The 9,387-nt window shown below is 32.6% G+C and overlaps 1 long non-coding RNA gene across 1 annotated transcript; it reads right to left on the bottom strand.

The window, feature by feature from the left end:
* Positions 1 to 3,719: 3,719 nt before the first annotated feature.
* LOC127852955 (uncharacterized) lies at positions 3,720 to 7,741 on the bottom strand. The gene is made up of 2 exons (XR_008036372.1): positions 7,417 to 7,741; positions 3,720 to 4,564 (listed from the first exon to the last, which is right to left on the bottom strand). It is a non-coding gene; the product is annotated as an uncharacterized LOC127852955 (long non-coding RNA).
* Between the last annotated feature and the right edge of the window lie 1,646 nt (positions 7,742 to 9,387).

Genomic DNA, 9,387 nt, shown 5'->3' with positions numbered 1-9,387 from the left:
CCAAGGTAAGTATCATACCATATTTTATTAAACGAGTTCAGGAATTTTGTTAGGAAGCGAGCCTTTGGTGAGCTTACTAACAAATTACCTGGACGTGTTTAATAAAATATGGTATGATATGACAACGAGTGTTAGATCTTTTTTATCACATGCTTTAAATGAGTAAATTAAATAAATATTTACGCAAACATAAAGATAAATCCCGAAAGTTGTTTACATTTCGTGACGTCATTTGACGTTGCAACGTCATTTCAGCAAAATAACAAAATGCGATTGGTCAATAAACGAGAACTAAGCCAATGAAAACGCTTAAAAATGCTGTATTACACACGTGTAATTAAAAAAATGTAATGGTTGTATTACATGGGAAACAGGGTATAGCATGTGATAAAATATTATTCAATTCACTACGCATGCGCAATTTGCATTCCTGTGTTTACCACGTGACGACGATGATAAATCTACTTGCGTTATTTATAATTAACTGGTAGTTACCTGGTACCTGTACACAGTAAAATGTATTACCGAATCTACTGAAAATATGAAAACTAAACAATTTTTTTCAGGTAATCTTATAGACCAGTGGTGATATTTTAATCAATATAAACTAATAATTGTAAAAAATACTGTATTTTAGACTTTTCTTTTTACGTCATTCGTAGTTGACGGTCCCTTTAACGTGGCAATTATGATCGAACTAAACAAACATGCTCTTTTACTCAACATGGAATACCAAAAAAGGGTAGTGTCGGAAAAAACATAATAGCCGGTCAGGTTAGTGAAAACAAACAACTGCACAATTTATTATAAGTATTAACTTTGCTGAAATAATTTCCATTACGTGACGGAAAAACACTAGGTAATATTCATTCGTCAAGTTGAAATGAAAACAAATATTAAAATGCCGGATTCAGCACCAGGAAGTACATGCTCATGGTTAACTGATAGTCCTTTTTCGAACGAAAGTAAACATGTTTGCAGTCTCCTGTTGCGTCTGGCAGCCTTACCGAAGAAGGCTCTGTTAGAGATTAGAGACCTCTCTCTTGAATGAAAAACTGTCCTACTCTGAAAGGCTACTTAAACTTGAATGATCTGTGCCTCGGCAAAAGATTCATGGCAAGCATAGCATTGCGATGGAATCACACGTGACTTGTAATGTTCTTTGTAACATCCTCAATCAGAACATTAGGAAATTTATGTTATTGAGTGCTATGAGATATCATATAGCTTAATATTGAAATAAAGTTTATGAAAATAGTAATATTTACCTTGGTAAATAAAAAACTCCTTATAAATTATTGATAAAATTGAAAAGAAAAAAATATAACGTGTCACAAGTAAGCACTTATGATTTTTCTACACTATATACAACGCTTCCTCACGCTTTAATGAAATCCAAACTTGTTTCTTTGATTGAAAAAACATTTGCTAGAGAGAAGTGATCATATCTAGCTTTAAACACTAAAACAGCTTTTTTTACTTAGCAGATATTAGATAATTACATCATTTGGACTGGTCTTGACTTTTGTGCAGCACTTACTTTTCTTTTGGATAACTTGTTTGTTGAATTTATTGGTAAAATATTTAAACAAAATTATTGGCGTTCCTATGGGTACTAATTGTGCGCCACTTATAGCTGATCTTTTTTATATTGTTATGAAAGCGAATTTATGTTAGAATTATCTAAAACTAAACAAGTAGATTTGATTCAATGTTTTAACCTTACTAGAAGGTACATTGATGACATACTTAATTTAGGTAATCCATTATTTGAACAAATTATTCACAAAATCTACCCTAACGAACTAGTCTTAAATAGATCGTCTCAATCCAATACAGACGCTGCGTATTTAGACTTACATCTAACTATTAATAATAATATGATTAAAACTAGTTTATACGACAAACGGGACGACTTTAACTTTGAAATTTTGAATTTTCCGTTCCTAGATGACAACCTCCCTTACGGTCCTTCCGATGGTATTTACATTTCGCAGTTGGTACGTTATGCCAGAGAATGTTCATGTATAAAAGATTTTAATGTTCGTAATCTTATATTAACAAAGAAATTGCTAAAACAAGTCTTTTTGTATCATATCCTAAGAAGTAAATTCGCTAGATTTCACTCAGAGTATAGTGATTTAATTTCAAAATATAATGTTTCTTTAAAATGGCATTTAAATAATCGAATTTCCCATCCATCATTTTATGGAGATGTTTTGAAGCGTGTCCGCAAATTAAAATATGTTAAAGAAAATGTTCATATTAAACTTTTCAATTTAATACACTCGTTTTTATCAAAAGGATATAATGCTAATGTACTTAAAAACACGTGCTTGATGGTTTTTGATTCACTATATCTTTCTTCTCTTAAAATTTGGAATTATTAATGATACTATGGGCATTTTTCACATTTGAGCATAATTGTGTCTATGTGTCGTTTGCACAATTCTGCATGAAAACTACATTTAGACTCACATCTTACATCAAATCATTTCTGTCGTCAGTTGTCAAAACACCTATATACTGTTTGATTCCAATAATGTCGCTTTAATGGAATTACCATTTTTATACATTTGATTCTTAATATTTAATCCCCTAAACTTGTTTTATTAGTAGTTCAATTTTACAGTACCACCCCATTAATTTTTTTTTACTTTACAGTACTGCCCCTGGATTTTGTTCACGTCATTGTGTCTTCGCTTGTTAATTACGCCACAACTTTTTCTCTCTTCCTGGGTACATTGATTTTTGTGACGTCATAGTCACAGTTGTTACTTTCCCAGTTGTAATCTACATAAATAGGTCATTGGGTTTATAATTTTATTTTTATTTTCTCTGTGACAGGCGTTTCTTGTTTGATTTATTTTTTAGCAGAACATAAACAACCAAGCAATGTAATATGGAGCTTCTACACCCATTATTGCTGCTTCTTCCTGTATTTGTGCGATGATGATCTGAAATATAAACTTTATGTTGCTATATTTTTTAAATCTTTTTCTATAAAGAAGGAATGTAGTTGACACTTGTTCATAGTTTCATTCCATCGTTTATCATACCATTGAGTAATTAAATGGTAATTAAATTGAATGCGTTTTAATTCCCTTTTATTATTGTTTAATTTGAGTTACAATGCTTTGAGGTTAAATTGTATTTACACTTAAATGTATAATGAATATTGCTGTGCCAAGTGTGAGGTTGAGCGCTCCAAAACCGGATAAAATCCCCAATGCTTTGCATTGACCGTTCCAAGGCGGTGACCCCAGCTTTATTCATATTTTGTGTTTATGTTGTTTTGTATAGTGCTGTTTTGTACTGTTTGGGCAATCGGTCACTTGCCTTAAATAAAGGACCTACTTATTGTTTATAATAATAATTCAATACTACTCCAGCAGCTGGAGTTTCACTTCTTTATATTGTTTTTGAAACCAAGATAACGAATGAACATTCTTACATGACATGTCGATCACTCTGATAAAAGATCATTCTGATAAAATATCACTTTTAAGCGACGCTAATTCGATAGCAAATTTAAATTCAACGGAACGCACGATAGCCCGTAGGCTATTCGATCAGTCTTGCTTACATAGTATGTTCATATTGTCTTCAATAATTGTAAAAGTATAAATAGAAAATACAAAATCGTAGTTAAATACATCCGTATAATGCAAAACATATATGATCGTCTGAAACTAAACAATAAGTGAAACAAAAACCAATTATGCAATGTGAAAATTACTCCATTCAATTTCATCACTGAAACATCTACATGAATGTTACATGGTTTAGTAATAGAACATACTATTACCGTACAGGATATTTGTTTTAACAAAGTACATACAGTTTAGCATCAAGTACCGATACAACGAATATTTACATGCACAAGTACATAAGAATTCATAATAAGTTTTAACATTGTCATTATACTAGTCTAACAACTATTTCAGTAACATTAAAGCGAGTATAGAAAGCAATGGATTGTGTACACGTGCAACTGCTGAACATTAAAATACCATAGAAAAACGGCATTTGAATTAAATGAATACATTCCATAAAATTAAAAGTATGAACATTATAAACAGAATTGTAAATATTTTTTAACACCACGAGTCGTTCACTCGAGGTTCCGGATACGCTCTTTTATACGAATTTGAAGTAATGCTTTTAAGGATCGTTATTCGAATACTCGCTTTCTTTATACTAGGACATGTACATGTCGGTTGTACTCACTGGGAAGGCGAAGGGATGATGGTATTGATACGACTAGATTTGCTACTGTGCGGCACCGCCGTACGCATTTCGGTACCAGTTTTTGTCGATGAATATGGATTTCCACCGGCTAAGATAGTAGCTACCCGGATTACCGCGCACGTGCGCCGTAACACCGACGTTTGTTGACGCGAGTTTCTCGGTAGGTATAGAGAAGCCTTCATAGACGTCGATGTGAGTTCATTTTCCGAGCTTTTCTAGCTGAAGGAACACCCAGAGGAGCCTGTTGTTGGCAGTCACCCATTTGCCATCCAGTTTGACAACTGTGATTTTTGGAATATCGCTTATGTTTGTCCTGGAAGGAGAGAAAGCAGATATAAGCCATATTATTATAACAATATCACATTTTCAGTAGTAGCAGTAGTAGTAGAAGTAGTAGCAGTAACACTAGTAGTAGTAGTAGTAGTAGTAGTAGTAGTAGTAGTAGTAGTAATAATAATAGTAGTAGTAGTAGTAGTAGTAGTAGTAGTAGTAGTAGTAGTAGTAGGAGAAGTAGTAGTAGTAGTAGTAGTAGTAGTAGTAGTAGTAGTAGTAGTAGTAGTAGTAGTAGTAGTAGTAGTAGTAGTAGTAGTAGTAGTAGTAGTAGTAGTAGTAGTAGTAGTAGAAGTAGTAGTATGTTACAGCAACAATCAATATAAAATAAATTTACAACTGTACAGTACTACCGTCACTACTATTACCCAGTAGAAGTAGTTGTAGTAGTAGTAGTAGTAGTAGTATCCTGAGTAGTAGTAGTAGTATTAATAGCAGTAGTAGTAGTAGTAAAGAGAACTTATATAAAGAATCTGGTCTTGAACCCTTAGCCTCGAGGAGACAAAGAAAAAAACTAGTAACATTTTATAAAATTCACGCTCATTTAACACCCTCTTATTTATCAAATCTACTTCCACAACATGTCGGTAGTATATCACATTACAATCTAAGAAATCAAGGAAATTACTCTATGCCCCAATCGCGATTAACTTCATACAGTATATCGTATTTTCCATCTACAATAAAATTGTGGAATGACCTTAATATAGACACAAGAGAAAAACCTACAATATCTTCTTTCAGATCGGCGATAACCCCACAGCCACTTGTGTGCCCAAAATACTATAATATAGGCAAAAGAAAAGTAAACATTGCTCACACAAGACTTAGAAATATGTGTAGTAGTTTAAACTACGATCTTTATAGATCAAATCTAATCGCTGATCAATCTTGTTCTTGCGGAGCTCCTTGTGAAAATGCGCAGCATTACTTTTTTGAATGTTTAAACTTCGCACACATAAGAGGACTAACTATAAGCAAATTGAACCATAACCTTAATGTTAAATTGTTGCTATGTGGGGACCCCAACATGTCTTTGGATTTTAATGAAATGGTGTTCAGAACAGTACAGTCATTCATAGCGGGCTCAAAAAGGTTTTAAATTTTGTATAAAATTGTCAATGACATGCATACAATGGAAGATAACTATTCTCAATAACTTTACAATTGTTAACCTACTTTCATGTCTATTTATCTGTGTATAATTATGTTAAACTAACTGATTATGTTGTTGAACTATTAACAATGTATTTTAGTAAATTATGTTATATAATTATCTAGGAGAGGATCCAGATAATGTTGCAAAAACTTGTAATCCAATCCCATGCATATTTGATGCAATAAATACGTTCAAACTAAACTAGCAGTAGTAGTAATAGAATTTACTCAATTGGAAAAAAACACTGGTTCCAGCCGACTTGAAAAAGTCGCTTCGTGAGGTATTCATATTTGGAAATTGGTTTATTAGATTTGTTGATCCCAAATACTTTAAAATTGATGACCAAATGTTGTCAAGTTGTCAAGAATTATATTTACCAAGGTTCAAGCCATAGAGCTGCATATGGAGCACATGGGGAAAAAGCATATCGTGAACCATTCATAGTCACACTATCACGTACCATATATTATAAACAGCAATACTTAGGTAAATGGTTAGGGATATGCAGTTTTCAACAACATTGCATCTCATTTTTATATTTTGTGTAGAAAGATATTTGCTATATAACATACACAAACATTTGTACAGCATCGCTTATAAATATGCACATGTTTCACTGTTTTGAATTGATTATTTGCAATTAAAGACATAGGCAATTTTAATTAAAAAAAAGGGTTTAAATAGTCTTTCCTGTCGATGTGCATTATAAATAATACATTTTTATTCTAGTAGTTTTATTTGATCGTTCGTCAAAAAGTTGTTACTCTGTTACTCTTGTATCTTCAATGCAATTGAGTAATTAAATAGTAATTAAATTGAATGCCTTTTAATTCCCTTTTATTATTGTTTAATTTGAGTTACAATGCTATGACGTTAAATTTTATTTACACTTAAATGTATTATGAATATTGCTGGGCCAAGTGTGAGGTTGAGCGCTCTATAACCAGGTTTAAACCCCCAATGCTTTGCATTGACCGTTCCAAGGCGGTGACCCCAGCTTTATTCATATTTTGTGTTTATGTTGGTTTGTATTGTGCTGTTTTGTGCTGTTTTGTACTGTTGGGGCAATCGGTCACTTGCCTTAAATAAAGGACCAACTAATTGTTTTTAATGAAAATCCAATACTGCTCCAGCAGCTGGAGTTTCACTTCTTTATATAGAATGTAATTATATAAGTCTCATATGCTATTAAAAGCAATAGGTGAATTTGTATACTAGGAGACTTTTCAAGGGTGTAAGAAAGGACACGATAATAAATTGTAAAATCGTGTAGTTGTTGTTGTAAAACTGTAACCTAAGCAACATATGGGCTAATGATTTCTGTCTTTGTTCATTTGCCTTATTAACATATTACTTTTCGGATTAACAGACGGACTATGGCATGAACAGATTTATTATTACTATGGATGTGAGACAGATTAGTGTACGCCAGACAATGTTTTACCAGAACATGATAATTTACATGTTGTTTCAGGCAAACAGATGACATAAGATAATGCTGTATTGATGCTAGAATCTATTATGTTCTTAAAACGTGTGTAAAATTCAGTGCAGAAAACATTGTAAACATTAAAAAATGCCAATATTCAAGTGTTTTTGTAAATTTTGCTAAGCGCTAGAGCAACATTATGTTTGAATTTATCTCCATGTGTGTCCACGTTTGAGTTAAATCCTACTTTCCTGTGCAAATATCATCCACTGTCTGTCCTATTAACACTCCACTGTGACTACAACTCTCGTCGAAAGTGTTGTTTATCGAATCCTTTGAAAAATGAATGACAAAAGGTCGTAGTCTGAGCATTTTGATACGACAGTTTCCAAACGAAATACAAGTTTATTTGTGGCCGTCTACAAGCTGCAAAAACATTTCTTGATTACTGTCCGATTATTCACAGGCCTTTATAACACAGAAAGTTTATCGTAACAGTAAACGTATTTTCTTAAAATCACTAATTTCGTTTTCAGAAAATTAATATAAATTGCGCCATGAGAAAACCAGCACTGATGACACCGATAATGTTTAATCGTCGTCGTTATTATCAGTGATGTTTGCCTCATGGCTCAATTCATATTTATTTTCTGAAAACGAAAGTAGCGATTTGATTTGCATATATGCCTGAAATGTTTGTTTTCGATTGCATTTTATTTCATTCGAAATTTAACAAATTTACGGATTGGATGCCAAACTTGAGGTCAGAACCGGAATACAATTCACATTTATTTGATGCTAAGGATTTGCAAAATCTTCACTGAAATATAACTTTCCTAGTTTGAGCGCAGCGAATTAGAGGAAAATTATTTTCCTTTGCATAAGAAAGTCTTCTGTAGGGGTCGCTCAGTGTATTGTTTTGGCGGGTAAATATGCTCGTGGAATAGTCATTTGGCTTTGCGATACGAACCAGAGAACATGTTAATTTTCCTAATATTTATATTTTATTGGATATAAAATACATGTATTGACAAGTTTTCTCATGAAAATGATTATCTTCATGAATATAGTCAGTTGTTTTTTTGTGTAAACTATATGAGCGTAAGTTCATGTATAAGTTATGAAATGTATATCAGGAATATCAAAATGTGAATTGTTCATATTTGTTTATTGTCATACGTTATAAATGTGTCATCTGGTCGTACGCATAGATACCAAAATACAAGCTGTATTTCCAATTATATCGTTGTGTTTGTTGTTTATTTTGTAGACGTATAAGGTACAAGGAATGAATACTGTAAACAATTATGTATTGAAGACGGTTTTTGAAGATCGTAACGTATTTCACCGGATCAGCGGATGGAGGACACTTTTGTAGAATATTATCAGATAATGCTTTGACTACTATAATAATATTTTTGTTGCACATGTGGTTTGCGTTTGGCTATGATATTAATAAGTAAAACATCATTTTCAATTATACATAATCAAATTATAACGAAAAATCATTTTCTCTCAAAAATAAAATTCACTATCAAATATATAGATCTTTAACAAGGTATTCAACTCAAAATCACCCGAAAACAGAGTACATCGCTTTGAACAGCAATACCTTTCTCAATTGTGGAGCGATGTCCTCGAACTTGGTCTTATTCAACGCCAGAAAAATGAATTTACGTTATTGAAATGTACATATCTTGAAATATTTTTTTACAAATGCTGGGTCAAAATTTAAGAAATAACACGATACACAACTCGCGTTACCTATTCGTAATCGATTCGACCCGATCCAATATTGAAATCTTCAAGGAGTAATGGGCATTTTCCCTGCAAATTTCACGGACCTCGGTAACATAATTTAATAAAACGTATGAAAAAAACAACATCCTTACCGTTTATTCAATTACATTTTTCATCAAAACTTACTGCCTAGCGCCGTTTGAATATTTTTTACATACATTTCAACTGGCCGACATTTTAAACACGATTGAAGTCATTGGTCCAACGCGAAGGTTTGTCATTATTTCCTGAATTTCATACTTCAATCGGGTCTGATCGATGACGAGTAGGTCACCCGAGTTGTGTTTCGTGTTTTTTCTTAACATTTGACGTACGTAAGCGTGTAGCATTACTTGTTGGGCTTTGTTCGGTAAAATTAAGTTCCTTTTGCTATTGTATTATCGTTCGAACGACTTAGGCATAACTGTTATACCACAAT

Source organism: Dreissena polymorpha, chromosome 12, assembly GCF_020536995.1.
Source record: "Dreissena polymorpha isolate Duluth1 chromosome 12, UMN_Dpol_1.0, whole genome shotgun sequence".
NCBI classification, from domain to species: domain Eukaryota; kingdom Metazoa; phylum Mollusca; class Bivalvia; order Myida; family Dreissenidae; genus Dreissena; species Dreissena polymorpha.
The sequence above is the reverse complement of the archived record's forward strand: the minus strand, read 5'-3'. Positions and strand labels throughout refer to the sequence as shown.